The sequence below is a fragment of the Phalacrocorax carbo genome, chromosome 16 (genome assembly GCF_963921805.1).
Source record: "Phalacrocorax carbo chromosome 16, bPhaCar2.1, whole genome shotgun sequence".
Taxonomy (NCBI): Eukaryota; Metazoa; Chordata; class Aves; order Suliformes; family Phalacrocoracidae; genus Phalacrocorax; species Phalacrocorax carbo.
Window position 1 is genome coordinate 7,939,023 of NC_087528.1, and position 27,139 is coordinate 7,966,161.

Here is a 27,139-nt window from a genome sequence, read left to right on the forward strand (position 1 = left end):
GAGATGGCACAAATAGCAAACAGAGTGGAAAGAACAAATGCTTAGGAGAAAAAATAAAACAAACCACAAGGGCTGCGAGCGAAGTGGTTATAGAAAATAGATGTAGTTTAAGTGTGTGATTCAGAGAGCCTCATCTGAGTGTCAGAGGTTCAATACTATTGCCTCCAATTTAAATCATTTTTAAAAGAAGTGCAAAAGAAAGGTGATGAAAGGGCCCTAACGTTGTTCACTGGTTGGAAAAACACAGCCCACTTGTGCACTGTGGTAAAGTTTTGCATTTTGGCTAGACATCGCGTGCAGGGCTGTGCTGGAGCCTTTGCTTATTTTTAAAAGTTGAAGTCACTGGTGATCCATGGAGAGAGAAAATGCTTTTTCCTTTGAGGAAGATGCCATAGGAGCAGCATCTTCCAGAGGAAGGAAGCACAGTCGCTCTGGGGTGCCCGGAGGGGCCGCTGCATGCATGCGTGCCTGCTGGTCCAATAACACATGGGCAAAGACCAGACCTTGGACTGCCACCTCCTCCCGCTCGCTGGCTAAGGCCTGCCACAGATCATAGGATGGTTTGGGTTGGAAGAGACCTTCAAAGATCGTCTAGTCCAACCTACCCTGGGAAGGGCCATTTTCCACTAGACCAGGTTGCTCAAAGCCCCGTCCAACCTGACCCTGAACGCTTCCAATGATGGGGCATCCACTACTTCTCTGGGCAACCCAGTGTCTCACCACCCTTCTTGTAAACATTTCTTCCTTATATCCCATCTAAATCAAATCATACCCACACTCCTCCCTCTGTTCCTGCTTTTGAGAGGTGCTCAAGGGCATCAGAACTGCACACAAGTGGGCGGTGGCAGGCAGAGGGTTCCCCCTCCAGCACGGAGAGCCGCAGCTCACCCATGCCACTGCAGGGACTGGAGCACTTGCATGCTGGGATGGGGACACCTGGCCACATGCCTTAGTCCTCACAGCAGCCTGAGTTTGGGTAAAATCCCTCAGCGGCAAAGCTATCCCCACCCCAGGGTGTGCAGGATCTGAGCGACCCTGATCCTCACCCCAAGAGGCACAGGCAGCAGGTTTTGACGTACCCACCCTGGCTCCCAGCCTCGCCTGGGATTCCCGGTAGGGAAGGCTGAAATCTGCACGTTTTCCAAGATAAATACGCTGGGCCTTAGGCAGTTTACTCTATGGAGGCCCTTTGCTGCGGCCCCTCTCCTCTGCCCAGACGCTGGCAATGCTGCGGCACCACACGCCAGCCCGCCACGTGGTCCTCCCCGGGGTCCGGGTCCGTGCCGGCACCCTCCCCGGGGGGAGACGATGGAAAGCCAGCCCGCTGCAGGGTCCGGCCCGTGGCGGTGCATTCACCAGTGCGAAGCCAGGGTTGGTCTCACAGGACCTGAAGCGCCACATCCAGCCCCTGCGGCCCTCAGCGGAGCCCTTTCTCCTGAGAGCACGGTGCCACGGCGATGCAGAACCCCACTGCCCTCCAGAGAGGATGGGAAAGCCGGGCACAGGCATCCACAGACAACACCAGAGGGCTGGAAACAGCCACTTCACTGATGGAAACTGCTTTGCACTCGCATTAAAAAGAAAAAAATAGTGGGGAGAGGAAACTATTTTTAATTTTCTGCATTATTCGTGCACCCAGACATTTCATGCACCAAGCTGGGCTTGGTAACTTCACCTGAGAATGGATCACTCCTGTCCCTGCCTTGAATCTTAGATTTTAAGCTCAGCATGAGCTATTATTATCATCCATCTCCTTTGTAAGCCAGGCCAGAGACTTTTGCTGCTGTATCAAAACAAAAACTTCTGGTTAAGCCTGCCAAAAATCTTCTACATGGATGTTCCCTCTGTATTTTAAAGAAGGAGAGAAATGCACAATAAACACCTTTTCATTACAACAACCTTGTGGATTTGGGGTGCCCATGCGTGTGTTTATGCTTGTACTGAAAGATAAGTTTAACAATTGTATGATTGCTGCTTTTTTTTTTTTTTAACTCCCCTCCTGCTTATGCAGTGAGTTACTAATATCCTGATTGGAACCAGATTTGCATGAATTAGAAGTCGAAATTGGAGCAGCAACTGCTGTGCAGAGGATGTAAAGGGAATAAAATGAATGGGGTATTAACCTTCAACCACTGAATATTAATCAGTGTTTCACAAAAAAGAAAATACAGAGGCTGCCACACTAAATATTTTTAGCATTTATTGACGGGCTTGATTTCCTCTCTCTTTTAGACCTTTTGCTTCCAATCATGGACCATAAAAAATCACACAGAAGATGGGGAGGGCTAAAAAGGGGGAGGGGGTGAAATAAAAAACAAAGATCGTCCATTTTCTTAAATGCTGGATGATATTTGTGAGTTATGCAACACAGAAACCCATCTAACAAACAGAGTACCTTATCCCACAACTGATCAGTTCAAAGGCTCGCTTCTCCAAGTCCCAAACCAAACAGAAATCTACCCTGAAGTACAGCGAAGCCTTCGGAAATGAACGCACGATAAAGAAATAAACTTCTTAAAAGCTAAACTTCCCGTGTGCTGAAAGGTAAAATGCAGTTGAAAATCAGCCTAATAAAAGAATCAGCTCGTTAAATGAAGACCTTTTTTTTTCTACCCAGTGTGTTCCAGTGCAGTTCATAAAACAGCTCCACGGAAAACAAAGTATAAAAGCTTACCGAAATGCCCCTTGGAATGGTGACATCTCCATCGCACTGGAAACGCTTTGGCCGGAGAGCAATAGCCAGCGCACAGCTGGATGCTGCATCCCCCAGGGCCTTGCTCAGCTCAGCTCTTCAACTGCTCACAGGATAACAGCGAAATTGGGAGTTTTATTGGCATTAGCAGCAATGGCCATGTTTCTCCCGGGGGTGTTACGGGGTGCTGGGGTGGGCTGGGCTGCGGGGAGGGTGGGCAGGTGGGTGCGACGGGTGGATGGGGGCGGCTGCCGGGACGGATGCTGGGACCGGGGGCTCCTCGGGAGGTCGGGGCTCGCCAGGCAGAAAGCGCAGTCCCTCTCATCCCTGCAGTGCGAAACAGCTGGCAGTGAAACTACATCAAATCGTATTGACCAAGCCATGTCATCCCAGTGTTTTCTCACAAACAACATCTAAAATAATGAAAAAAATGCACAAGTGGAAAACTACAGAGGCTCTTCTTTTGCCATTTCTCCCCTGCAAAATTTGGCACGGGGGGATTCTGAAGCCAGATGTCCCTTGAAATCTCTTTTCAGCAGAGACAATTCCTTCCAAACACTGCTGCCCTTCTCCTCAATGCACCTTTGCAAAACAGAATTCATTTGTTTTCATTAACTTCTTATCAAGTTACCTGGATTTGTTTCAATACTCAGAACGTATTGGGGGGGGGTTGGGGGTGGGGGAGAGAAAACAGTGGTAGGTTTTCAGGAAATAGCAAGTTCTTTTTCACTAAGATAGAAATCATTTGGCAAGCCATAGTGAAATACTTCTAGGTTCCAAAAGAAAGCAAGGGGGGAAAAAGCAAGCAAGGAAAGGGAAGATGCTAATGAACTGCAGAGGAGAGAAAAGTAAAGTTTAAAAGAAAATGAAAACAAAAGAAAAAAAAATTAAACTCGGCGTTGGTCATATATCCGCATCCAGCTGATCCGTTAAGGGGAACTGCAGCGTGTCTCTAAGTCACCAGATAAGGACCTACCCCCCTTTCTCGGGGAATGGTTAAAGATAGGTGGTGTTAAAGTCCCAGAAATAACCAGCATTTAGACCCTTTTTGCCACAAAACCCTAGGCACCAGCTCAGCAAAAATTCTAGGGGCATGCTTCCCTTCTGCCTTAGTAAGATGAGATCCCATCAAGTATCTGTGTCGGTGTAAATAGCAATAAACATGACTAACTTTAGCACATACTTAAGTGCTTTCTTCTTAAATGGCAATAACTGTTCAAGTTCTGCTAGATTTAGTGGTGCTCTAAAATCTCACAACATACCAAAACCCACCGGGTTTGCTTTAATTCCTGTCCTGCAGCTGAGCATTAGACCAACACAATGAAGAATCAGGTCTGACTTAGGCGGGATCTGCTGCCTCCAGTCCCACAGGGAAGCTGGAACAGGGTAAATACCACAGTGGTTTTCCCAGGAGAGGGCCAGGACAGCCCAGCACCTCCTCAGCCGCCTCCCAGCACTCCCAGGAACGCGCTAAGGGGCAACCTCGCACATGCACGCACACCTCGGCTGACGTGTGATTCCCAGCTCTAAGCACACCTAGGTAGCAAAGCTGGGTTATTCCATACTCTCAGGCCTTTAGCGCTCACTCGGCTTCTTTCCTGGGGAGGAAAGGGGGATTTTTTTGCTTTTTTTCTTTCTTTGCATTTTCTCAGAAACAAGGCTGCATTCTAATTAGTTTGCATTTACAGGCTGCATAATGGAAACGCGATCCCTCCTCTAACCTTTATCATCTGTTTCTTATCGTCAGAGCTGCACAGTCCCCTTAACTCTTAGCGCACTGGGAGACATTTAAAAGCCCTTCTGCTCTGAGCAGCGCTGCAGTGAAATGCGAGGGAGGAAGAGGCAGCAGCCCCAACCCACGCGGGTATCGTGGCGGGGAACAGGGGCACAGCTCTCTCCTCCCACCCCCGTTTCTGCTGGCACCCCTTCCCTGGGAGATGCACGGGAAGGTGGCGGCTGCTGCGGTGGCAAGGGCTGCATGGCTGGTCCCACCAAAGGTGCAGCAGCCTCTCGTGCTCCGCCTCTCTCAGAGTCTCTCTGCACCAACTGTTGGCGGTGGCAGGACGGTGCGACGTGCCTCGGGGGCCGCGGGGGATGCTTCTGGGCGGGGGAGCGGTGAACAGATGACACCGTCTATCAGACATGCTTTGAATTAATCACATTTGCAGCAGAGGCTACAGCAGCGCAAGGAGCGGCACGCAAACAAGCATGAAAATGCAGCAGGAGGGAGCCTGCAAAAGCGCTCGGTCAGCTCGCCTTGCGGCTGCTAACGCTGCTCCGGCTGAAGCCGGCGGTAGCGCTCCCAGGGCAGTTTGGCAAGTGATGAGCGTTTCTGCAGAGCTAAAAGTTTAATCACTTGTTTAGATCTTAAATAAGCCATATGCCTGAAAAAAACATCTTTCTGCAGCAAGTGTCTTCGGTTAGACGTTTGTATATATAGCCCCTCTGAGCCGCACGTTAATTGTAGGTTGCTATAAAAAAGTTTTTTCCCCTTGCACATTTTAAATCTGTCAGTTTTGATTTCCATCACATGCTACTAATGCAAAACGTCCTGGGGACTCTCTGCGTGGAGCAGGGCTCATCCCGAGCTGTTCCTCCTGCGCTGCGAGGGGAGGAACCTCCTTTGAAGTCCTCCCGGTGATTCATGTCCGAGTCCTTCCTGTCCCCTCCCCAGGAGAGGTTTCCCCGGGCTGACCTGACCTCCTCTCCTCTCCGCCTCCATGGCAGCGCAGGGAAGAGCAAGTGACCTTCCCAAATCCCAGGTCAAGGAGGGAAAGCCTTCGTGCCCTGCTGAGCCTCCGGCAGCAAGGGGACCCAATTCTTCCAGTTTTACACCAGAACTGGATTGCTTTTAAATGTATAGGAAGACAACCTGCTTCAGCCTTACAAATACTCTGGGGGTTGTTTTCTTCCTTCGTCTGGGAGGGATCTGTTAGGATCTTTTTTAGCACTAAGTTCAGGGAGTTCCATCGGTGCTTACAGCGGTGAGACAGACAAAAGCCTTATTTGTTGGCATCTGCGAATCTCCATGCTGCATCTTGCTTTGATAACAGAAGAGTGCCAGCTGGAATTTTTTATTTACTGTTTCCCTTTCTTCTTTTTTTTTTTTTTTAAACAGTCCGTATTGCTTTTTAACCGTTATCCTGTGCACGTGGTTCAGCCTTTTACAAAAACAAAGCAAAACAAAAAATCCCTAGGTGTGAGAAGATTAAAGATTTTAAGATCTGGACATTTTCAAATCAGAAACACATGTTTAAAATAAATCGGGCTGGCGGACAGCCACCACTTTTAAAAGCCGAAGAGCCATTGCATTAAAAGGATCCCCCAAAAGCCTGAAGAGAACAAGAGCGTCAGTGGTTCCCTCCACCGCACCAACAAAGGCAGGGCCAGGACAAGTCCACGGGGTTTTATCATGCATCTCCATGGTCTGTGCTGTCTCCTACCCATACGAATGACACAACCGGTTTTCGACCAGCTCTAGCCATTTCTGCGTGCACGCACTCTGTCCATCCATCCCCGAAACTCCAGCATGCTCGGCCTCCTCTGAGAAGACCTCAAAGCCCAACCTCTTTCCTGCATGGCCCAAATCAGCTCCCACTGAGAGCTCCAGGGGAAATTGCAAGGAAAAAAGCTACAAAAGCCCCAGTCTTACCTGAATTCATCAGGCAAACGAGACAACCGCCCTGCAAAAAACAGGGGAATGGCCAGAGCTCTCTCTGCTCCCATGAACAAAGAACCCATCCCTGCAGAGACGTATGGAAGAAGAAGAAGCCGAAGCTGAAGAAGAGTGTTGCTGGATCCAAGTCTCACCTCAGCCGGCGAGCTGCCAACACTCAGGAGGGCATGCCTGCTAGCTGCCTCTTCCATGCCTTCCCAGCTGCCTTCTGCCTGCAACACCTGAGGTGTGCATCAGGGCTCGGACTAGCTCATCTCCCAGCCAAGACCCAGACCATAAAAATGTACATGCTAACCAAACAAGATCTCAAGTCCAGTCCTTGATTTAGGTCAAATATTCATCATCTCACCAGCAGCAACTGCTGTACAGTACCAGGGACCCTGAACTATCGTAAATTTTGCTGGCATGAGCGCAGAGCAGAACCTAGCATGGATGAAATGCCTGCCCAAGAGGGTCCGTCACCACTGCGATGGAGCTGCAGGCCGCCAGAGCATCCAAAATAACCAGGTTTCTTCCTACCTGACAAGGCCAACGCATTTCCAACCAACATAGGAACATCCCAGAAGGAGTACCAGGCACTTTGCGCTCCACCGCCTGATTTTCTTACTCCTGGTGTTTTATTAGCAGGAGAACCATCTAGAGCAGGGCTCTGGGTTTTGGAGACCTAACTAGTGAGCAGAAAAAAAGAATTAACATAATTACCTCGCCATGATGTTCAGAACCTGCTTTACATGCAATAATATTCTTCATCCTACAGTTGTTTATAGGGTCTTTAACTCTTCCCTTTTTATAGGGGGGTTTCTGAAATCTATTTTATTAGGGGAAAAAGATTTGAGTGTATTAGGCAAAGTGCCAGTAGCCATGGCAACCTCGGATTTTTCCATCTTCATTACAAGTTCAAGTAAAACCTTCATATAAAATCTAAATGAAAGGGTACATTATAAGTCCATTTTGAAATGTTTGCCTGGAAGTAAAACTTTGGACTGCATCCTTTTTTCTCCGCTGAACATTCTGGTTCTATGCGGAACACATTTTTCAAGTCAGATTTTTGTTTTCTTTCAAATTTTATTCCGTTTGCTCATACAGGGTGGGTCGTCTAGTGGTTAGAGCAAGGCATCAAGGCAACTGGTTTCCAGTCTCAGTCTGTTCCTGATCGGTCAGGGAGTGTTCCCAATTTTATCCAGGTGACTTGGGCAAATTCTGTCAGCTCTAAAACCCTTTTTTTTTTTTTTCTTCCTTACCAATATAACAGTGATGATAATTACTGTCCTGAGGTTGCACCAGGATTCACTCACTCGCATTGACAAAGAAGTTGCTCCCCAGAAGAGTAGCTCATCTCTTCCACCGCATTTTCTCCTGGTTCTGGAAGCCAGACTGAAAGGTTAAGGAGAGGCAGTGGTTAGAAAATGGCATGGATTGTCTGTTTTCTTTTCAAAGACTTGATTAGGAAATATGAAATTAGACTGCCTGGTATAGATACTGACACAATGTTGTTCCAGGAGATACTCATCATTCTCAGACAATCCTTTGGTGCCACTTGAGTGGATTAATTCTTGCACTGTGTCATCTTGAAGTGCTCTGGTTTCATCCACTCTTGGGAGGAGGCAAATTCTGCAGCTGCCTTTCATTTCTGGGCACCATCTCACCTCGGGCCAGAAAGCCACGATCATGGCGAGGACTCCCTGCTCAAACAGTCCCCTCCTGTGTACACAGCTGAGCAGCTTCCCTAAGGCTGAATCAGAAGGACAAATCTCCTCTCCAGTCCATCTCTCTGTCCAGTCCATGCAATGCAGCCCACCCCTGGGGACCCTGTGGAGCACCTGGTACTTTGGTTTTCTCTGGGAAACATCTTGAGACTTTGTCCATGGCCTGTTCTCAAGGCTACAGAAACACACGGGCTGAGGCACTGTAGGGAAGGAGAACTTGTAGAAAAGGTCTGTACCAATCCCCTTGTATTTCAGCCTATAGGTGGGTATCATTAATGGCCACAGCTGGTTTGGGCTCAACCCCTGTGCAGTGGCTGCAGTACATTTTGTCTGTCCGTGGGCTGAGGGTGACTCAAACTGGCATTTCAGTGCTTTGTCCCAGCTCCGGGCTAGCTGCAAACCTGGCTGCAAATGCTGGGTGCACAACTCCCACCCGCTCGTGCACAAAACAACACTTTCCTTCTCAAAGGGGGTTTTATCGAAGCAAACCCCTGGTCCGTGCATTACATAGGGTGCAGCATCTGCTCACAGTGGGGCAACTTTTACCCTGAAGGACCACCACGTATGGATCCGAGGGGCTGGAGCACGCTGGCATGGATGCCAGCAGCCAAGGCGAGGCGAGCGCAAGGCACGCCAGGCTACATGCCAAGGGCTGCGAATGGCAGGCAGGGCAAAAGCGAGCCAGTGCAGCCATCCCTCGGGCACTCCTTGCCGGGCAGGGACAGGGCACAATCCAGCCTTTAGCGCTTTTCATCCTTTCTAATGATGCTGGAAAACATTTTCCACATCTGCCATTAGACTGAAAGGAGACCCTGCTCCTGTTGAATCTGATTTCCCTTCTGCTCTGTTACAGTTCAAACTACAACCTGCTGCCTCCCGGCCGCGCACGTTTCGGGAAGGGGAGGAGGGGGGTTACAAACGGCACAGGGCTTTTTCTTTTTTCGATACATCCTTCCTTCCGCTCTTCGCAATCAATTAGTGGGCAAAGACTTCCGAAAAGCTCTTTCCTCCCTAACCTTTCGCAGCCTGTTGCGATAATGACTCTGGAGAGCTCGACCTGGGCTTTTGCGTGGGGTTCGTTACCTTCCCGGGGCAGCGGAAGGTGACCTTCATCACTCCCTCCTCTTCCTTTCCTACCCCTGCAGCTCGGATGGTCTCAGGGAGGAGGAGGAGGGGTTGAAGCTGCCTCACTCTCAGCAGATAGAGTTTCTCTCCAGTGTCATTCTTGCAATCAAAAGTCGGAGGGTGGTTCTAGAGATAACATAGACCCTGGGAGGCAGAGGGGGGCTGCCCTTAGAAATAATTATTATAATTATGCATACCTTGAATCAGGATATCAAGCGATGGAGGGAAAAGGGGCTTTCTGGTTTTAATTTGTAATTTCTTTCTCCCTCTCTCACGAGGCAAGCTGCTTTCCAGAAACCAAGCTCCAGGCTGCTGCAGCTTCCCCCCAGAACACAGCTTACAACTGAAGCGACTTATTTTGCCAGCGGTAGCAGGGGTTTTTTTGGTCCCTCCGTGATGCAAACACACAGGTAGGATGTACTAGCAGAAGTTTTCCCTGGCACCTGCAGCCACTTTCACAGCCCATCTGCCTGCTGGGGATGGTGTATCGTGGGCTTTTCAAGCAACACCTCATACAAAAGCATCCCTGCTCCACAGGGCAGTTTTGTGCCAGCTCCCACGTAGAGGGGAAGGACCATGGATGTGTCCTGGGACAAGCACATCCCACTCAGCATTTACACAAGGTCTTCCCTACAGCCATGACAATACTCCCCAAACCTGGCACGTGCCTCTCCCAGAGCACCACCATCACAACCCCCCTCACCCTCCGCTGCTCACAACACCCTGCTCCCCAGGGCTGTGGTCCCACCATGCCACAGGTGACACTACAGTGGTTTACTGACTCACATCACTGTCCCAAAAGAGGAAGCTTTCCTGCTAATTTTTCCTCCTGTCACCAGCAGGATAAATGAGGGAGCCACCTCCACCGCAGCACTGCTGCCCACGGAGCAGCTCCACATGGGGAAATACAGCAAATGCAGAAAAATAGCTGCTAAAATCCATGATCAGGACCACGCAACCCATGAAATGCAACATTTTAAACATATCTTCCTGCTACAGTCACAGCTGCAGCGATGCAGTTCCTTCTTCAAATGCAAAGCGATCCCCTCAAAAAAAAATTTTTAAAAAGGCATATTTTCTAAAGTAACTGCCAAACTCAGGTGATGCAGCAGATGTCTTGCAGCAGGAGGGTATGAGCTGTGCTTCAGCTCCTCCATGGCTCAGCATCACCCCGTTTGCCCCCGCAGCAGCCCGCACCCGTTTGCTGCCCACTGCAAAGGTGCTGCACGTAATCACGGCCGGCTCTCGCCCGCTGATGGCCCGTAATCGAAACCATCCCGCTCAAACCCAGCTGAGAGCGACTGGAACCACTTTGAGGCGAGAAGCCTATTACTGAGTTATAAAGCTCTCCCATCCCCCACAGGAGCCTTTCATAGGGCCAGCTAGAAAAATAATAATGCAAACCCATGTGGTGAGAGGGAGAGAATACGATGTCCCAGGTAACAAATATTTGCTTCTTTCACTGTAGTTCCAGCCATAAAATGGATTTATTAAAAAAATCCAAATTTTTATTTCATTTGAATTGAACGTGAATGTGCCCCCTTGCTACCCACTGAGTGCTGCTTAATAATTTTTAAGCTATGAAGTCACAGCTGAGCGTGTATGATACAGGAAGCCAGGCTCTCGACGGCTAAAATAGCCCAGCTTCGTTGCCATCAATGGATTAGCATTGATTTACATTAAGTAAAGATTGGGCATATGGTGCGTATGGGCAGGCAGAGAGTCAGCACGAACAGATCTTGGCACAGGCAGATTTCCTCTGCCATCCACCGAAACGCAGGGGTCCTGGTGTCCCTCGGCACGTGGATTGCATCCCCGCTGCTCTTTCACACCAGCTCTGTGCAGTGAGGGTCATAGGAAGAATCAAACTTCTCAGGCACTACCATGAAACAAAGCCTTTTTCCCTCACCATGTCTAGTTGCAAAATCAATCCCTAATTTTTCTTCTTGTAACTTTTCCCCCCTTGGCCCAGAGGGACTGGGAGAAGCTCTCGCCTGCTCTGTCAGCGGAGGCAGGCTGGTCCCAGGAGCACACTGCCTGCCCTCCTTGGATTCCCAGAAAACACCCAAAATTTGCAGAATTCCACTTTTTGCTTCCCCATTTACTCGGCTTGAACCAGCTCCACCAGCGTCTCACCCCACTCCAGCAACACCCTTCAGAGGGACAGGATTCCCATTCTTGTAATTAAGTGGATTAAAAATAACAATTTTTAATCCCAGCTAGTCATTAATAAGACAGTGATGGATCCATGCAGGGTCATGGATCTGCCAGAGGCTGAGATAACAGCAACAGGTCAGAAAAATGTTGTAACCTTAGGACAAAAAGTCCATCACTACATGGCTTTTCTGCATCTTCTCCCATGAAATCTCATCTCTGGCCACTAGAAGCAGAAGAGAATGTCAAGAGACAAGCAGAGGACACGGTTCCTACTGCTTTGCCCCCTTCTTCGCCCAAAATCTAATAAAGATGATTAAATTACATGTCTTTTCCTCCCATTGAAATCACCGCACACTGCTCAAATATTAGAGCTCAGGAAATAAGGCACGACAACTTCCCTCGTGAAACTTAAGAAGGCAGAGCAGGGGTCTGGAGCGACAGGCCTGCAAGACTGGGCTGCTCTAATTAAGAAATCACCCCGCTGAGCAGAACCTAATCTAAATAAAATAGAAAAAGGAACTTAGTTCAAAACGCTGCCTTGCGCTCGCCCCCCTTCCCAGCAGCCCACCTCCCCCCCATAAGGAACCCATCCAAGTCACAGGGAGTTTTTCTCTTCTGCTCTTTCTTGGAGGGTGAGGTAGGCTCACACAGAGCCCTGTGTGTGCTTGGGGTGGCCAACTTCCAAAGGAAAAATACACCAGCCATGTATGGCAAAAGGCTGCTATTTTTTTTTTATTGGTGATTTTTTTTAAAATGATACTTGGCCTGCTGTTTGCTAAGGAGGGGGGAAAAAAAATCCTCTGATGATTACATTGTTGGTATGGCTGGTCAAAACTGGTTTGGGACAGAAAATTGGAGGTTAGACTACACTTCCCCTCCCCTGAAAAGTTTTTGCCTTTCATGGAAAAATGTTGCAAAAATGAATACTAAAACTAAAAAAGTAAAATTTTTCAATTATAGAATTTAAAACCAAAATATTTAAGCCAAAAATCGCAGCTGATTTGATCATTCACCATCTCTTCTCAGAGAATTTCCTTATGTTCCTGTTCACCCCGACAGACCAGGTTCCCCAGATGAAATAAATCCCCCATGAAGCAACATCCCCACTCCCGTGCACCAGTGCCGGGGACCGCTGTCCCACCAGCCCCCCAGCCTGGACCAGAGATTCAAACACCTACTACTCGTCCAGGTCTCCTCCAGCCCCATTCTCCTCTCCTCCCCATCACCCTGCTCCCCACGCACCCACGGTTTCTGTCCCCTCTCCAATCTGCAGTAGGTGTCCCACCACGCACTACAGCCGCTCGGTCCATCAGCTCCTCACATTCATGAATTTCACGAGCATGAATTTACCATGCGAATCGCTATTTAAAAGCTCAGGCACAGAAAGATTTATAGCGATAAACAGAGGAGCACAGACATTCCCATGTATGTTTTAAAAAAGCACTTACCTGCTTAAAAGGGAAAGTGCTGCTACTTGAAGGTTTCCTGGCCAGACCTGAAAAGTAAATCAAACAAACACTATTTGCATTTATTCATAATTCCCAGCAGATTGTTGTTCTAGGAGTTTTTTACTTTAGTGGAGTTAACCTGACTCTTGCCAGCAGAGGACCATGCTGGCATAAGATGTTCTCCTAAAGGTATCGGGGACAGGACAAGACCAGGACACCAAAACCAAACACCACAAGTCCATAGGGTGCAGGAAGGCACCAGCTGGATGACCATGTGGATTGAGAAACCTAAGCTAGAGGACATCTCCTTTCCTCCTCCGCGTGATGTGATGCAATGCTGTTAAGCATCATAGATTCACATACACACAAGGGCTCCCATTGCCAGCACGTCATTTAATCTCTGAAAGAACCAGAGCTGTGAAACGGAGAGGAGGGCAGAGCACTGTTCAGCTCACCCAAGCTGGTTCACCACCTGCAAGACCACATCTGTAGTGCCGCGTCCAGTCTTGGCCCCTTCTGTAGAAAACAGCCATGGACATACAGGCTTGAGTCCAGTAGAAGACACCGAGGTGGTGGAGAGCTTCGGAGAAGCTGAGAGACCTGGGTTTGACCAGCCTTAGAAAGGAAGGGGGCAAATCCTACTGCTGTCTTCAACTGCCAAATTCGAGGGTACAGAGAAGACAGAGCCAGGCTGCTCTTGCGGAGGACAAGAGGCACTGGTCACAAGCGGAGACACAGAGCATTAGGACAAATTGTTTTCACCCTCAGGGTGGTCAGACACTGGAACAAGGACCCAGAGAGGTTGTGGGATCTCCGTCCTTGGGGATATTCAGACCTCGAGTGGACAAGCCCCAGGCAACCCAATGTGGGTGGCCCTGCTCTGAGCGGGGTTGGACTGGAGACCTGCAGAGGTCCCTTCCAGCTGAAATTATCTGCAGTTCTGCATCTCTCTGCACCCACCCACCCTCCAGTGCTCCCAAGTGTCCTTCCAGCCTGCACTTGCTCCCAAGCCTCTGAAGGGGCGCAGCGTCTGCTCCCAGACCCTCCCAGACATATTAGTCTCATAATTTCTTTTCGAACAGTAAAACCATTTCTTCATAACTCAGCTAAAGCATTAACACTCCTGTTTCAGTTTCTTTTACGATAGCCTCGGGCTACTGCCAGCCAGGTTCCCCTCGCCACCCAACCCACTCCACAGCAACTCCCTCAATTCTCTCACAGTGCTGCCTGTTCTCCAATGGAAAAAAAAAATAAAATAAAAAAAAGTAAATAAATACACTACAGAAGAAGAACATTGGCGTTATCGGCCAACAGAAAATGGCAACAAGCCAGCACGAGTCCTCACGTCCGCACTGTGCCCACCCCACGCACCAGGCATGAGTCCCACCTGCTTCAGCCAGCAGGGCTGCTGGGGGTGCCACAAGGCTGATCAGAAGGACAGCAGGGCTCTTGGCTCCTTGTTACAGCGTTTGTGCCCATTCTTCATCCCTCAGGCTATAAAGTGGAAAAATAAGGACTGGAGTGGAGTTTGGTGGGTTTTCTCCTTTCCGTGGTCTCCCCCATTTTCCACAGGGCTTTGCACGAGTCCCACAGCTGCTCCTCTGACTCAGTTTCTTCCCTGGAAAACAGAAAAAGGTTGTTTTAACTTTATAGAGTGTTGTGAGAATGAAACCCACGCGCAAAGTATCGGGTGAGAGATGGCCACTGTTGTATAGAGGGAAAAACAAACTCCTGCCAACCTCTGCGCCCCGGTGGGGAGGCGTTATCACCCCCCCCATCCCGCAGCTGCTCCCCTGAGCACAAATGGAAGCTGCGTTATCCAGCGATACCGGCCTGAGGTTGCTTTACTGTTTCTCCTCGGTGTGATAAGCTAAGCAGTTGTGATGCATTGCACTCAGGAATTAGCACCAAACATATGATATTCCAGCCCTGAAGAGCTTATGGCCTGAGTAGATTTTAAGTATGGGAGTGTGATGACAGATGATTTCTCGGCTCAGTGCTGCACGCAGTACTTTATCAGATACGGTGTCAGAGGTGTCCTTTGCATCTGCTTCTCTTTTTTTAATAAAACCAAAAGGAGACTTTCCCCTAACATCTACCAATGCCAAACTCAAGAGAAATTGGGTTTTTGCTCCACCTCTGATTCATTCACCATTAATTTCTATTCACTTCAGTGCTCAGAACGTACCTTTGATACTTAGCCCAGCGCAGATGCAGTGCGACTGCCTGGGATGCTTCAATAACTGTCATTTCGTTGCTACCACGTCAGTGTTGATGCACTTGCCGCACCGACTCTGCCCTCCCTCCCTAGCTCACCATTACAGGGAGTGTTCATAATTAGCATCATTCTTGTTGAATAGATGGGAAACTGAGGCAGAGAGATACGTTTAGTAATTTGCCAAGGGCAAAAAGCATAAGCAGAAATGGAAAATGTTTCTTTTGAACCTGAGCTGCTGTTTAATCCCCAGGCAAGACTTTTCTAGGTGCCCGTAGTCACCCCACCATTCTGTTAATGAGGACACATTTCTAACAACTTTAACCTCACCCTATTTTGCAGAAAAAGATAACACAATAAAGTGCATCACTGAGAGGCATCATCACTGGGTAAATGCCAAGTAAACACATCAGAAGAAAAGGAAAAACAGTATTCAAAATCTGCAAGGAGATATTTAAAAATTCCCAATGTCCTGAACGTTCATTGCAACTTACCATCTTCTTAGGTAAAAACATATGCACAGCCCAAAATTACAATCACCATAAATTTTGTGCTTGATATTGCATAAAAGCTCGGCACTTGCACAGTGTATAGTACACTCTGCTGTGTACCTGCACATGGACAACACAGATCTCTATTTTCTCTTATTAATACAGTTACTATTTCACTCGTATCTTTTGCCAAACTGCTAAACTTCAAGAAATGAGTCAAACCCTTTAATAAAACAGAGCACACCAGAGAGGAAAGCTCAGGAAAGACAGGAAGGTGCCAGGGGACATTGAGCCACTGCCGTCCCTCCCCCTGCACCACTGCAGCTCCATTCCTCAGCCCTGCTGCAGGAGAAGACACAGTCAGAGAGGGGATCCTACCGCGACCTGCTCAGACCCTATACAGCTACACAGCCTCCTTCCCTTTGAACAAGCTGAACTCTCAGCAGCAAAACACTTGATTTACTTCCTATTTCAGGTTGGGGGAAGAAGGTGTGTCTTTGCATGGGCTGAATGTACCCTCCAGGAACAGCGGGAGGGCACGTACGCTGTATTTATATACATATACACATACATATAGGCATATACATACCTACACAGCTGAGGGTTCATCCAAAGTCATGCTCTTCATTTTTATTCTCTTCATCTGTGGTGGGGACCCCACGGCTCCTCTGCAGACCATGGACGTCCAGCCTCCACAGAATAACACGGTGCCACCACCTGGACCACATCCCTGCCGTGCTACAGAAACCCTCGTGCTCACGGCTGAATTCACAGCCCAGAGCAGGTGGCAGCGAGCTGGGCAGGTGCATGGCCAATACTCGCACGCTCCTCCGCAAGCAAGCACCCGTGCCGCCCACAGAGACCCACAGTGGCCCCCTGGCCCTCAGGTTGCCCGAAACCCCCCTTTCAGGACCAGCTTCCCCCCATCTCTGTCCTCGGCTTTGCTTTCTGCAATGCCGGGTCTTCCAGGAGGGCGGGCGGCCACCGAGCCGTGGCCCTGGCCTCGACCGCGCTGCAGCGGGGACGCACCGTGAGCCGGCTGCCACCGCCAGCGAGAAAGTGAGGCTGGAGCGTACTCCAATGTCATCTTTTATACCGCTTTGTTTATAAGCTGTCGGCCCATTTCAGGAGGCAGCGGCAGCGAGTGGGCACACTCAGGGAATGGAGAAGATGATGGGTTTTAGCAAGAGTCCAAGGACACCTTTTCTTAAGCTTCATTCATAGCGGCAGGCATGGTACAACAGCCCAGCAATTGTTCTCTCAAATGTCACCTTCCCATGGAGGCCACTGTGCTGACAAAAACCTCCCCTTACGGGCACGTGTGGGAGGGAGGACTCTCTTATTTTTCTAAGCATTATTTTTTTTAACCACACTATCCTGCAAATATCTCCAGAGAAACTCCATCATGCACAGACAAGGATTTTTTTTTTTTTCCCCTGTGAGCTCTTCCTTCCCCCGCCCCTTGCTTTTCTTTTCTCTCCTTCTCCCTCTCTCTTCCCTTCTTCTTGTGGCTGGAACAATTTGGCTCTGTTCACCCACATTCCTGCGGGCCCGCTCCTCGGGCTGCCCGCGCCGGGCTCCCTCCGTGCACGGGGACGCATAAGGTCTGCATTCAGGCAGGGGAGAGCAGGAAAGCAAATCTAGTGTACTCGGGGATTGTTGTGCCATCGACTTAGTACCTGCGCAGGGAAAACAAAGGCGCTTTAGAGAAGCGATTTTGGTGCCATGACCCTTCCCCCAGCCCGGAGGAACCCGAGAGATAACAAGGGCTGAAAGAAAAGGCACAAACATAATTAAAACTACCCAAGCAATTTCTAGAGATATTATAGATGATGATAGCCCAGAGGATAATAGTATTCCTGGTATTATTAACATCCACTGGCACGAAGGGACAAGCGGTTTGTTTGGGTTTTTTAAGCTCTTCAGCGTAATTATTTTGGAGGGGGAGGGAAAAGTTCCTTTTCTGAAGGGAAACATGGGTGAAGCCGGAGCCGGGAGCAGCACCGAGCCCACGGTGCTTCCTACGTGCAGAGCTGCGGCGATGGGACGGGCATCCCCGGGAACACAGCCACCCGGTCCCCTTCCTCCAGACCGCTCCGACCCACGGGCTGGGTGTGCTCCGGAGGCACCCAGGCTCCCCTGTGCCAGCTCGGGAGTTCAAACCCATCCGGCACAGCTCGGCTCTCCGTCCCGTGAGCACGTTGAGTGAAAAGCACGGTTAATTCCTCTGCTGCGGCTGGTTTCTTCTTGCCTGCGGTGTCGTGCCTGCTGACGCAACCCCGGACAGGGCAGGGTGAAGTTGAACAAAGCTAAACAGGTGCAAGGGATTAACGTCCCGGACGATCCTTTTGTTCACATGAAACAATTTCAGGCTCTCGGCTAATGAAGTCCAGAACCGGGCTATTCATCTCTCTGCCCATAACAACGCCCTCTTAATCAAGCCCATTTATTCCCAAAGCCAGGCTTGCGACATGAGGAAGCAGCCCCTCCATCCCCGCCGCAGGATGGGATGTCGCCGAGTGCCACGTCACGGTGGCCGGGCAGATGCCAGCCCTCTCCTTCCCTCGCCTTCAGCCACGTTGCCAGCCCTGCTCCCACCAGTATCACGGGCACGTTCTATAGGGTTTAACTATTCACCTAAAGAAATACTATCAGTTCCTTGGGGAAAGGGCCCGTCCAGCATTTCTGGCCCATCGTACACGCTCAAGCACGCCAGGACCACATGCCATGACCAAACAGACCTCAGCTCTCACAAGCCGGGAGCTGGACTCTGATCCTTACGGGTCCCTTCCAGCTTGAGATATTCTATGATTCTTATCTGGGGGGTCTCCTCCGTCAGTGCTGTCAATACTCCACATCACTTTGAGTCTGGATTTGTCGGTCTCGCGGTGCAGAGCAGCAGGCTGGGGAACCAGGTGGGAAAAGCACCAGCGAGATCAAGCAGAAAAGTCTCCCCAGGCTGGGCCAAATGGGTCGTTTCAGCAGGGTGGCTCAAAGCCAAACAACCAAAACTGCCTGGTCAAGGCAAGAAAATGGTGTCAGGAGCACCACAAAAGTGGAATTTTCCTGAGAAATCACAGAGATGTTTGCAAAGGGTTTTTCACCCTGGTCTGTTGCTAGATAGAGCCAAATTCCATCCTATTCCCATTGCATAATATAATTAATAGTAATACAAGCTCTGCCATTATGCAAGAAAACTGGGGGCACTTTCTGTTCCAGTTTCATCTCGCCTCAATCACTGTTTTCTTGCATCGGAGTTAACACTGTTTCCTCGTTCTGCACGCAGTGTAACTTCATTAAGCAAAAGCATAAAGCCTGTGTTATTTATTTATTCCACAAGATAAAATCAGGATATTACTCATTGTGACAACATGGGTTAATTTTCAGTGAAGCCTCTCTTGGCAAACTTTTAATACAATGAATAACACCCCTATCAGATCCAAGATAAAAGGCTGTCATATCGTAACCTCATTTCAGTCCTTGGCCCAGTAATGCTACTCTTCAAGCTGCTGTAATTACGTTTCACTGATTTTTTTTTCTTAACTGTTACTCATAAAACCCACAGCATAAAATTGAATTAGTTCAATGTTATTTAGCATGAGCTTTGTCCAAAGCCAGAGCCCATGTCAGGCAGGGAATGGCTATGTAAACTCCACTTCCAATGCACCTCTCTGCTGCTCCTTGAGTTTGAAGTTAGGTGGACAGCAACTGGGGTGAGTGGGGTAAATATTGTCACCCACCCCCTTCTAAATATTGTCACCCAGCCTGCACGGGAGGGTGCAAGCAGAGCTGGGGGCAGCCCTTGGCCATCTGAGCCCCCAGATCTGCACCAGGAGCGGGTACCTCAACGCTCCCCTTCTACAGATGGGAGAAAAATGGGGGAACAAATCTTACAGCTGTTAATCTGAGCCATTTCTGGTAAAAGCAAAAGAGAAAGAAGATATTACAGTTGGAGGGGGGCAGAATATGAGATAGTCACAAATTAGAGTTACCATTTTGACCCACTCCAGCTGAAGTCTGGTTGCAATGCCAGACCCCAAAGATGAGCCTCTCCTCCCACGAGAGGCTGCTTTAGTCCCAGCAGAGCCCAACGCTGCTTCTGGGGCAGACGCAAGCAGTATGGGCAATGCAGTTCACAGTTTCTGACAGGCTGGATCAGCCTCACTGACCTCAGATCACTTCTCTCAGCTTTATATTCTACCAGTGTAAGCGAGTAGAGAAATGGCTGCACGATTCGAGGGCAACAGGGTTATTTTAAAATTAGAAGAGGCTTCGAATAAGCTATTCTGTGAACCTATTTTGCAAGTTTACCTTTCCCTTTTTGAATATCTAGGACAGCAGTGCAGCAAAAATCTATGAAAGAGATGGCACGAAGCATGCTATTAAACCAGGGAAGCCTTCGCGAGGTGTCAGAGCCATGATAAGTCCTGTTTAAACTTTACCCAGAGCTAAACACCAAGTGTCAACATGAGCCGCTGCCCGAGCTCTCTGATCAGGCCAGGCAAACATCCAATCAGAAGTATAAATCAAAGCCGAGACACATCCAAGTGAGACTGGAGTGTTTAACTCTACAATTCCCATCTGACCAGGACTTTCCCAGCAGGTTACCCACAGCCAGGTCTCTCCTCAGACATTTATTTATACAAGAAACCTGTCTGTATGCATTATTTTTGTATTTATTTTCCCCTGGTAGGCACAGACACAAAGCAAATGCTCCGCAGGGTACAGGGTGTACCAGCCCTGCAGCATCCGCAGGGACTGCTGGTAGATGTTGTATTTGCTTTTCTTCCCGCCCCATCTCCCCACCACCAACCCCACTTGCCCCAGGAATTGGCTCCTGTCAGCCAGCCCAAAATTGCAAATAACAGGAGGAAAAAAACCATGCTCCTGATCTCATCAAGTGGGAAACGAGAGGGAGGGTCACACGTTAGCTTGGGGGTCATCGGGCTCCCTCCACATCACCCTTCCTCCCCCTAAATCAAGGATTATATTCCCCACGTGAAGGGGCACAGCAAGGGGGTGTTCTCCTTTCAGGAATTCATTAAAAAACCCCAAATGCCACTTTCTTAAACCCCCATCACAGCCCACTGTTACCTACAAGACCAGACGTCTACTGCCAAGGATGACACGACATCCTGGCTGCCAGCAACACATGCCTTTGGGAGCTGTTGGCCGCAGCAGACACCATCCGTTTGCTTCCCGGAGTGGATTTTGCAGTTTTCCCTGCCTGTCCTGGCACTGGGAGGAGAGGGGGGACCCGCTCCCACAGCCACCCACACCGTCACCCCGCAGCCCCCGACCCCGCTGCCCTGCTCCGGCGCACGCCTGTGTGTCAGCATCCCTATACCTTAAGTCGCAAGTGTATTTCGGGCTGGCAGTCTGTCCGCTGAGCTAACTAAGCTTCAGATTAGGCCTTCAAGTGATGTAACTCATAATTAAAAACCCATGTCAATATTCTTGAGAAATTCTTTTTTTCTTTTCCAGATTGGGCAAAAGAAAGGTTAAAAAACACCATCTGTCATGGTAATCTTTTTTCATATTTCTCTGTCCTTTCCTTCTTTAAAGGGAAGCGGGGATGGGAGAATGTTCATTTGAAGCTTGCAACATGTTTTATTAATTGATGGCAAATAATCCTAAGATAAAGCGCACAATAAAATTTTTAATGAGAACATATGGTGGGGAAAATTGATAGGACTGAGCCTTTGAAGATTTCCTTGTGAGCACAGTTACAAGAGAAGCAGGCGAAGACTTGCACAGGGGAGCCCGAATGCTCCTCAAAGGGAGGCCAAGGCAAGGGGCAGGTGGGGGGTCGCTGCCATCGCCAGCCAGGCACCAGGGGCTCCAGCTAGTCATGATCCCCGACGCAGTGCCCCAAAGCCCGAGGGTTCACAGCCTGTCTAAACACAAAAGTGACAGAGCACCCTAAATCCACCTGTGACTTTGATCCACACCAGGTGCCCTGGTGCCACCAGCCCCAGGGATGCTCCTCGGCACCAACTGGTTAGGAACGGGCTTAAGCTAAACTGAAAGAAGCTTCTTGTAAAGAGCAAGTGGCTCAGGAGTTTATGCCCACTTGGCTGCTTTAATTAAGCAAGACTGAGTTTGCACATGGATGCAGGCTTTATTTGGTTTGCTGTAAAGCTAAAACTCCATCCTGGAATAACTTTGGTAAAATCTGGAGGGTGAAAATTTGTGTTTTCACATTGTTTCCTGCTAACCCCCATGCCAACCACCTTGTGCTCCTCCATAAGCTGTTCTCAGCAAAGCCACGCTGCACGGAGATGATGCAACGGGGACGTGGGACACCCGAACCGTGCCCTGTGCCCGCTGCCCTGCACAGCATCCCCTGCCCCTCCTCGCTTCCCTCGCTGCAAAACTGCCATTAAACAGCAGCCACTTCAGGCTCCGTCCTAAGAAAGGCAGCAAAGCCCAAGCCAAAGGGAAATGCCCAAAAGAACACCAGGAGCTGTCTACCATGAAGTGTTTTTTCTTAATAGTGTAATTCATTTATTTTAGATTTATTAGCAGCGCCCAGCTGGGCTGCAGACACATTCACAAAAAACAGGGAACGCGACGGGGGGGACGGTACTTAACGCAACATCTCTGACAAAAATAAATAAATAAAATTACCTCCCAAGAGCAACCCGATCCCCAAGCAGCCGTACCCACATTAAATACAGGATTCTTCCAGGGACAAAGTGACTTAGGAGCGCAGGCCCCAGCTGATTTTTAGAGGACTTGTGCTCACTTCAACATCTCCAAAGATCCCATTCTAATACACGTCCATAAACAGTTACACCCTCCAAACCAAACACACCCTGGCCCTTAATCCACCACTCCCAGAGGAGCCTGAGAAAACAGCCAAGTCTTGCAGGGTACGATGAGAATTAGCTCGTGTAGCCAAGTGCTCCCCACCATCCACCGGCACATTCCGGTGCTCATGAACCAGTTCTACGTCAACGAAGCCTGACCCCTGCCCCGGCAGTGTCTGTCTGCTGGGGATAATACTTTCAAAATACACGAGATTCACTGCACATGTTTGCAGAAGGAATTTCACCTTGTACCCCACAGCAAGACACAGCTCTGGGTGAATCAACACATTTAGCAACCCCTGGAGCCCCATCACGGGGTGTGGATGCACAAACAGCCCTGGGGATCCGGGCTCAGGCTGGTGCTGCAGGGCTGGAGGCTATGCAACCCAGGAGCCTCAAGCATGAAGCGTCCCCAAACTTTATCGAACAGTCATTTTAAAATATAATTAAATTCCTCATTAAATGTAAATAAAGAAATAAAGAAATGAAAAGGGTGTCCGGCTTTCACATCATTCATGTTCGCTCAGGGAAATGGCTCCGCTGAAACTTAGCTTTCAGGTAGGAAAAGTCAAGATTCACGTGGTTCCAGGAGCGGGAGCTTTAAGGATAATATCATCAGTGTGGAGAGCCCGGTGCTTTTCCAGCCTGTCAATATTTCTTGGCCCCATTCGATTCAGTCATGAGACCCGGCCAGGGCATCTCAGGTCAGGAGCTGGAAGTGCCAATTTGCATCTGTAACCTATTAACCACAGGCAGATAGGGATATTGAAAGAATGTTGGTTTAAAAACATATAGCCCCAAAATAAGATGCCTCACACCTGGACGTCACAGCTTTTCGCCATTCATTAGGGATTCCTGCCTAATACTTCTGAGACCTTGATGAGACGGACAAACAGTTCTGGACGAGGAACACACCATAGGCTTATAAATAAATATATTTTTCAGTAGCACATGATAAAGGGTGCTTCCATTTCCAAGCAACCAGCCCTATAGCCCTTCAGGGGGATGGTGAAAACCAAATCTTTTGAAGGTATGACCGCAAAATAGCCACCAGCCGCACCTGCCCTGGGTGCTTCTGCAAGCTCCTGCCCTGGGCAGCACGGGAGGACCCCCAGCTTCCCGGCTCCGGCTGATCCCGGTGCCTCGAGCCAGCAGGATTCCTCTCATTCTTCACGTGGACTTTCACCGCTCAAACCAAACACGGGAGCAGAGCTGCTGGGCAGTGTGGGCAGGCGGTGGTGGTGCCCGGGGGAGGACGCAGGCTTGGCCAACCCTGCCGACTTTCCCACGCTTTCTGTGATCCCTTTTTTTTGGTGCTGTGACAAGAGATGTCAAGGGCTTTCTAACGGTGCTAAAGGTGCCTCTCTGGCCTTGTCGGGTAGCACTGGGGAGGCTTTGCCTTCCTACAGGGGGTCCCTCCTCGACGTGGCAGCCAGACCCCGGGCAGCTCTGGGACCCAACACATGGGACGCCTTGGTGCCGTCCTCAGCAGCAAAATACTCCAAAAGAGCCCCAGAGCCAGTACACCCCCACCCCCCATATCATCCAACCCACTGGCGCCAACTCCTGCAAAACAGCCCCAGGGACAGAGAAAATGTCCCCCAAAAAGGAGGGGGTGAGCAGCAGTAATAGGAGGGGAAAGAGCCGGGGACACGGCAGTACGGCCCCAGGGAGGAGCACCTGCAAAGTGCCCAAATACCTGCACTGACACCTGCTTTAGGGAAAGAGTTTTGGAGAGGCCAGGACTGCTATCAGTTTGTTTAACACAACATCCTGGGAGCAGCAGAGATACCTCCCTGAGCCACCAGCTGCCGCAACTGGCCCTTCATCGCACCCCATCCTCCTCCTCCCCTGCACACACAGCCTCCTCCCATGGCTGTGCTCCCTCTCCCTGCTCATTGCGAGCAGGGTTTCCAGCTTTCTGTGGCAGGCTTTGAAGAAAAAGCTGTTTTGTCATTTCGCAAGTCAAAACTAAACGCCTGGCAGTGGCAGGAGGAAGGTGAAGGTTTAAAGGGAGGGCACTTCTTGGAGGTACAGAGGGTTATTTGCTTGGAGAGACGTATGCCCACCGCTGCCCTTCCTCCCTGCCAGTTCCCCGCTGTTTACCGAAAGGCACAGACCGACCCGTACACACACAATATTCACCGTTGTTCATGCACCTACTTCCAATAGCCTGCTCTTTATCCCTGCCAGTTAAAGCCCTGGGACGCAAGCAGGATAGGGAGGATAGAAAGAAAAGTATTTCCTATTGCAGGTCCTAAAATTAAGATACACAGAAAACAAAGGCAAAACAAAGAAGATAAGAAACTCTGTAAAAATATTTGCAATTTATCTTAAAGCACTACTGGAGCAAAAGGCAATCAGTAGTGAACTGAGGTCTTGCCTATAGCTCTTGAAAACAGGCTAGTTCCATTAACACAGTAAAAGCACCATCCAAGTGTGCGTATATATATATTTTTTTTTTACATAGATATATATAATTTTTCCCACAGAACTTTGGACTAAGTGGAAAGTTGGGCCAGGAATCCTCTGAGAAGAGAACAGGATTTCCCAGGAGATTTCCATCACTTCCTCCCTACGCTCAGGCCGGAAACCTGCTGCTGTGAGAATTGTCCTTCTCTGGGTATTTTGGCCCATCCTCTTCCAGTGCCGAACAACCCAGGGCCAAACTGATGGGAAACATCAGATCACCTCTGGTTTTTTAATTTAAAAAGAAATTATGTAAATATTGTTTATAATTTGGATAAAAGTTCATACTTGAGAAGCCATTTTCAGACTGGGACTCTGTGATCAGACACAGGCGATAAAGCTGTCGGAGCCCGAGGTTGCTCCAGAACAACGCTGCTTTGCAGTGGGACCCGCAAGCTGAAATGTCAAGACACGAATGCAACCCAGACCGGGCACCGTTTGGAAAATGGGACTTCAGCTACTCGGAGCACGACTTGCTCAATAGCAAGGCATCCACCTTTGACATAAAAATACTTTGTTGAAGGGAGAAAAAGTAGGATCAGCAGGATACAGGTTTTCATGGAAAACCTTTTCTTCACTCCCCAGGACCTGGAGGTCAGGCCTTTCCACCCTCAGTGCAGTCTTTGGGACAGACATTCTATATAAAATGGAACTTCTTTACTAAAAAAAAAAATAAATTCCTTGTTTTTTAAGTTGGGCTAAAGATACTCTTCCTTGTTGGCTGGCATATCAAAGAAAAAATCATAAATCTTACCTAATTTTACGGAAGTGGGGCTTTGTAAAGAAAATGGTAATGCAACATGCAGCCCTGTCATATTTGGTTACTGTCCCCATCAGTAGCCTGTCCGAAGGGAGCCCCAGGAGGCCAACAATTCGCCCTATGCCAAAGAAAAATTAATTTGTGACTTTAGAACTTCAGGCAGACTAGGAAATACGACAGATTTAATTTTTTGCAGACCTACAATAACGAACCACTTTCTTTTCACAGTCACAGACAAAAACCTGCAGAAAATGCTTTGCCCATCTGCTCCTTCCCCACAGAGCAATGCAGTATCTGTAACTCTTTTTTTCTGTCCCGAGACTAGATGGCAGGTCCATGGGAATCTCATTGCGTCGTTATGTGCGTGAAGCAGTACGTGCAGTGGCACCAAAAAATTCCTGTTTCTGAAGAGACAGAGAATAAAGATTCCTGGCATTTCTGAACACCCTCAATCAAAGCAGCTTCAAGTCTCACAAGAAGTTGCTTTTCTCTTGTGATTTCCTGAGGCCTCTTCCAAACCGAACTGGAAAAATAATAAACACAACGATCTTTGCAAAGAGAAGCTGATCTCACCCTGCCGAAGATGCATTGTCTGGCAGATGACAGACGCGGGAGCAGAGGTTTAACCTGAATCTCCCACCATTTCTGCCGCAGCGGGTTAGCTGCGTGTCTCAAGTTTAGGTACCGCCTAAAAGCAAACCGAGAACAAGGCGTTTGGATATCCCTCACTTCCAAACATCCAGCACTACTACATAAATAAAACCCACCAAAACTGTCCAACCTTGCCCCATGATTGGGGTCTCCCCAGATATGGTGTTTCTTTCTACCACTGTTTTTGCCCTAATTAGCACCAAATGCCAAACGCTTCTTTACAGTAGCTTTTCGGGACCACACCGCTCCCAGACAGGCACCAAATTCAGCCACACGGTCCCATCGCCACCCAACGCACACCTGGGGATGTGCTCTGTATAAGTCCTTCCAATTAAGAAAATACAAATTTTCGGGCAAAAACCTAAGGAAGGATCTCAGGAGCTGGACTGGGGCTTTTTCTGACTTCAAAACCTGAAGGTCTCACCTTTGTGAGGAAACAGCAATGCCCACGCCCAGCTCAGCACACAAAACCAGCCCTGTGCACTCAGCAGCCGTAACTCACCCGTGTTTCGGACAGTAATTAGCTCCGTGTGTGTCCCCCCCACCCCTGCCCACGCTCAAGGAGGTCTCAGGTCGGCGGGAAGGAGGTGGGAAGGGAAAGGAGGGGTGTTTAGAGTGAATTTCAGATTTTCGCATCCCCTCTCCAGATGTGCCGGGTAAGCAGCCGGGAGTGGAATCTGACTCCAGAGGAAAGGATTTAAGACATGGTTTAGCAGTTTACCTCCAACGTTTGTCCTGAATTTTTTACGGAGCGGTTCGAAGTCAAGCTGAGAAGTTTCTCAAGCCCTTGTCCAAGCCGGCGGGGCCACCGCACTGGTGCCAACCCTCGCCCCGTACCTCCCCGCAGATTCTAGGAACTTCACCCGAGCAAAGGAGGAATTTTTCTGCAACCTCCCTACCTCGCCCTGTGCTTTTTGGCCGGGGCTGCGTAATACCG

General features: G+C 49.2%; 1 long non-coding RNA gene across 1 annotated transcript; it reads right to left on the reverse strand.

Moving 5' to 3' along the window:
- Window positions 1-3,341: 3,341 nt before the first annotated feature.
- Window positions 3,342-14,419, reverse strand: LOC135315957 (uncharacterized). Its single transcript, XR_010375447.1, has 3 exons — window positions 14,192-14,419; window positions 12,805-12,851; window positions 3,342-7,742 (listed from the first exon to the last, which is right to left on the reverse strand). It is a non-coding gene; the product is annotated as an uncharacterized LOC135315957 (long non-coding RNA).
- Between the last annotated feature and the right edge of the window lie 12,720 nt (window positions 14,420-27,139).